Here is a 5,404-nt window from a genome sequence, read left to right as displayed (position 1 = left end):
GTTGCCTAACTTTAGAAGTTGCCACCAAAGCACAAAATAAATAAGTTTATCTTTATAAAGCCGTCAACTGACTTCAAAAGCGTGCCGTATTGACAAGTTAATGTAAAAAATAACATATGCCAACCTGAAGGTCTTGAGAACAGCAATCGATCAATACAGTTACCGATCGATCTAAAGATTGAGATATCGATCCAAGATGAAGATTTCATAAACTGTATTAACATGTTATTATCATAGCCATTTGCAATCAATGCTGTTGATTAGACCAACCTTTGAAGGCGTACTAACGCTTTTTTTAATAAATCAAATGAGCCAAAAGGATAGGCATTTTATTTATTAGATTTTTTGTGTCATGGCCTTTTTAATGCAGAAAATTTTAACCTCTTTATAAGGCGACTACCTCACCTTATACCGACTACCGATGTCATCATAAGGGTAGCAGGAAGGCACTGGATGCAGGCCGCTACTAACAGGTCAACATGTAAATCATTTTGGGAGGCCTATGTCCTATGGCTGAAATGATGATGGCGACTGGAGGTGCCCGCAACTCTATACGTGTGATAGTGAATATTTTTCCTGTTTTGCTACATTTTTCATTCATGCTCTGATCTTATTGGTGTTAACGTGATATTACATGACCTTATAGCTTTCCTCTCTGAATGAATTATCCAAAACAAAAAAAATCCATACAAACCAGTGCCTGAGATAGCGCGTTCAACCAAACAAACGTACTCTTCAGCTTAATAATATTAAAACTTAAACTTACGAAAGAAATATCTTTATTCTCATTGATAAATCTTTTCTGAATTTAACTACAATAGATTTGACTGAAAGTCTAACTTAATCCGTTAACTACATTCAAACAATCATTGCACATGTTTCACAATTGTTTTGTACATTTTGATTTGCGACGCCAAAAATAGGCAGCTTGTTACTTGCCAGTTAGCGGGTTACTGTTAAACAGCGGTTACTAGATTGGCAGCCATTTCACATTTATTACCTAGGCTAGGCTAAAGGTCATACAGTAAGCGATTGTAAAGCGAGTGCAAAAAATAGAGTAGTAAATAAAGTGCTTTTTAAAAGCCTACTTGCAAAAATAAAATGAGTTGATGAGTTTAATGAGTGTTTACGAGTACATGGCTGATTTTACTCACTGTTTCTTTGGTATAGAAGTGATATGTTGTTGAGAAATGAGTTTGTGATGTTTTTTTTGTTTTATGTACTAATAAAATATCTTTGCTCTTGCATAGTAGAGCCACAGATAACATAATACTAGTATAGAGCGTTTTATCAATGATACGAGTATAACCTGGTTACATCTTCCAGCACTGAAGTTTGAATAGATGATAGATAATGGAATGTGATCAGGAGATCACATAGTGGATACCTATATCCAGCATGGACAGAATTTGATGGGTAAAAAATGAATGTTGAATTTTTTTTAAACTACAACTAATAACTTCTAGTTAAGAATGTGTTTTTGAATGTAAAACAATTTGGCACTTTCGCTTTGTGCTATTTTTGGGTTCTGCTACATAAAAATAAATAATAGACCACTTCTATATGTATTAATACGTATTTTAAAATGTTTTCGTTAAAAATAATTATTTTGTAATCTTTGCAAAGCAAATAGTAAAGTCATAAACATAAATTAAAACTACATCGTTTTGCAATAAATTTGAATTGGGGTACTAACTAGACCAAGGTTTTCAATTAGATCATCCCGCTCACATTCTATAGCCCTTATTTTGTGGGGAATGAGAACTAATTTAATGTAGCGCTACAAAATCATTATGTTCATCTGTCACAGTCGTAATCTTCCTACGTGTTTGCGGGATAATGGGTGAAGTATGGTGAATGTGTGACAGTTACGGGTATTAAATTATGAAATTATTTGGTTAAAATGACTGAATACATTTTCCTAATTATTTGTGTAGGTAAGTTTAGGCGCATAATCAGTAAATTACCTGTAAATTAAGATTTTTGGTTACATAGTAATTAAAAAAAGTAGTTTCATTGAGTTGACAAAATAGTGACGTCCACTGGCTAGTATTGCCATACAAAACGATCTACCCGACAGCACTTCCACCCCTATCACTTAGATGGTTAGCAGTCCACAACAGTACGTTTCTCTAGAAACTTCCTGCCCCGTACAACCAAACTGTGGAATGGACTGTCGTCTGCGGTGTTTCCGGACGGATACGACCTGCAAGCTTTCAAGAGGAGAGCGTATCTTCACCCTGGGTCTGCGGGTGTCTATGGGCGACGGTAATCACTTACCATCAGGTGATCCGTTTTCTCGTTTGCCTCCTGTCACATAAAAAAATCTATGGGAGAGTCGCGTTTTAACAGTTTTAAAAAGTACGTCAATTGATTGGTGATAGCAAATATCCTATTGTGTAGATACGACCAGGGTAAAAAACTCATAAACCTCATTTGTTTTTGCAAATAGGCTTTTAAAAAGCCTATTAACCCTACCACTGCTTCGGGACAATAAATGGGCCAGTGCTGAGAAGAAGCAGCGCAAGAAACTCAGTCACTATTGGTAAAGAAGAGAGACAACAAAAACGCTTTCAATACTTTAACAATGGATATCGATGAAAGTATAGGTCGAAGATGAGTTCAGATTATCCATGCAATAGTTGATCAAGCGTTAACTCACTATTGACGGCTCAGTGACCCAGAGGTCGCAGTTTGACAAATGCCCAGACGTTGGCTATTACGGTCGGTAAGTTATCAAAAACCTAACTCGTAATAGTAAACAGTTAGATTATTATAGGGCTGCCAACAAACTTGTCTTTAATGCAATGGAGAGGTACACAATCATGACAAAAAGAGAAAAGATGGTGAGACTGCACAAATAAACATACTCTAGCTTTTTCTTTTTGTCATCGCAATCAAAAGCAAATGTTTATGAATGGCAAATAAGGGATTAATGATTCATATCTGAATGTGAAAAAGGGGATTCGTATTTAGATTACGAGGAGAGTATGGGAACTAGTAAAAATCCCAATAAATCCTTCATTATGATTTTAACATTTGAACATTCATGTTTTGTTTGCAAGGAAAGCAGGCGACGCAGTGGGAAGAAACTAAACATTTTATACTACCTACAAGAAAATTTTCATTCCAATATTGAATAGAATTTGCTTCTTATGATGATAAATTGGCAGCCCTAGCCTTATGTAACAGTTATTTAATTTACGCTAATTAAGCTAACTGACAGGTGTGCGCTTGGTTAACACATACGACGGGCAGAGCTCGCTTTGACGAGAAAAGTAATTATGATTAAATAAAGTCTTGAACTTTGTAATACGTGGCTTGAAAAGTCTACATCTTTTAAGCTAATATCTTATTTTAAATTCGAAACTTTATTAAAGTATAGCTTTTGCACGCGGTTTCTATCTCGTGAAATTCAGTCCTCTTTATTCAGCTGAATGGAGCAAGCCGAAGACTGGGTAAAATGGTGGTTATTGGGGGAACTGTCCCCATCATCCAGTGGGTACGCGCAAAGCATTTCCCGACGCAAAAAAAAAGTGGCCAGCAAAGGACATAAAATAGGCTGATGATGATCCTGATGAAAGTCATCTGTCCGTAATTTTTTTAGTCCTTGTCGACTTTTCACTTTTAATCATCATTTCAGCCATAGGACGTCCATCTCTGAATATGTTCAGCACAATTGACTGGTTGGTAGCGCCTGCACTAAGCACCTTCCTGCAACCTTTATGAGGTCTTTTCACCTTTACGGATACAAAAACCTCGTACTGAATTCTATTTTCCAATTAAACCTTACTGCTACTGCTCTTAGATGAATACAGTTGCAGTATTCTTAATAATGTCAATTATATTGCTCGTAAACCAAGAAGTGCGATCACCGTTCAGTCACGATCAGTATTGTAGGATACCCGAAAATGTTACCTAAACTGTTACAGGAGAAATATAACTAGTACGCTTTCTCTATCTTAGTTCAAGTAGCCCGATCCAGTGACAGTAGACTATGTGACGTTCGACATCGATTCAAGATCGGTATTACTTTAATTATACACACATTTTTTTTCATTGACAACTTAGACCCTTTTCAGGGCACTTTTATTTACGTACGTAGCTGTGCTATAAAACCACTTCAGTAAAATATAATATTTGTTGGGGTTTTAAAAAGAGAAGAAAAAAAAAGAAGAGTAAGTAGAGACTTTATCGAAATATTACTCATGAGACTTTATTTATGGCAAATGATGATTATTTATTCATTAATTTATCTGTCTTATATATTTTTAAAAGATATTTTGAAACAGTGAGTCATATTTCTTTTCAGACTATGAGGTAAAATAAGGGTAAAAGTAAGCCTTCAATGTCCTAACTAAATTGAGAATAAAATACATAAAGTAATTTATATGTTTGTGTGGAATTGGTCTCATACTTATCTGACATCAGTAGAAGTTTTATTTTGTTTTTTATGCAAGATAAGGCAGGTATTTGACCGCAATCGCACCTGATGTTAAGTAGAATCAAGTTTTTGTCAAAATTGTCTACTGATTACACCTTAGTTGTGTCAATCCACACTGTTACCACTTCGTGAATCCTTTTACTGCGACATCACGTTTGAAATTCAACCTTAGCTCGAGTTATTAACCTTTAATCTTGAATGTGACAACTTTTGAGCCTAATTCAAAACTTAGTGCAAAAACAAACCTTCGCGTTTTCACACAGAGTTTAAAATCAGTTGGTAGAGGCATAGATGAACTTTTGATAGGATATAGATCGAATACCAAGAGTGGGTTAGGCCGGAACTCATATCACGAAGACTGCAAGGAATGGTACAGTCAGACAAATAACGATTGGGGATCCAATTTGTCAAGGCTTTTGTTACTTTGTCGTGATTCAATTGTGGGTGACAAATTCATCGCAAACTATCATGAATCCTTTGCTATACATATATTTAAGTTTAAAGATACACTACTGTACTGTACAGGTGAACATCAATATGAGATTCAAAATGTAGCGTGCTGTGGACTGCACCAATAATTAGTATTAAGTAGCTCTGATAACTCAAAGTCAAAGTCAAAATTTCTTTATTTGTATAGACTATTATATAGTGCTTACAAATCGTCAAATATTTTGCTCTTAAGGAGCCTCTACATGTCTCATAATCTTTTTACCCTACCAGCGCTTCGAGACCAACATTTGGCAAGTGCTGACAAGAAGCGCCGCAACAAACTCAGTCACCACTGTCTGCCGGTTAATATAAATAAATAGAAAAAGCAGTAGTAGCTACATTTGATTCAGGAGCAGTTCACTGAATTTACCACGCATTCTTGTAACTGTTCTGTAGTGTATTGGGACTAAAATGTAGAGTGCATCTTCAGGTAATTTGGTACCCTCTGCAGGAGCATGAGATTTGATGAGA

Source organism: Ostrinia furnacalis, unplaced genomic scaffold (assembly GCF_004193835.3).
Source record: "Ostrinia furnacalis isolate ACB-3 unplaced genomic scaffold, ASM419383v2 OfSCF0638, whole genome shotgun sequence".
In the NCBI taxonomy this organism is placed as follows: domain Eukaryota; kingdom Metazoa; phylum Arthropoda; class Insecta; order Lepidoptera; family Crambidae; genus Ostrinia; species Ostrinia furnacalis.
This window is presented reverse-complemented; position numbering follows the sequence as displayed.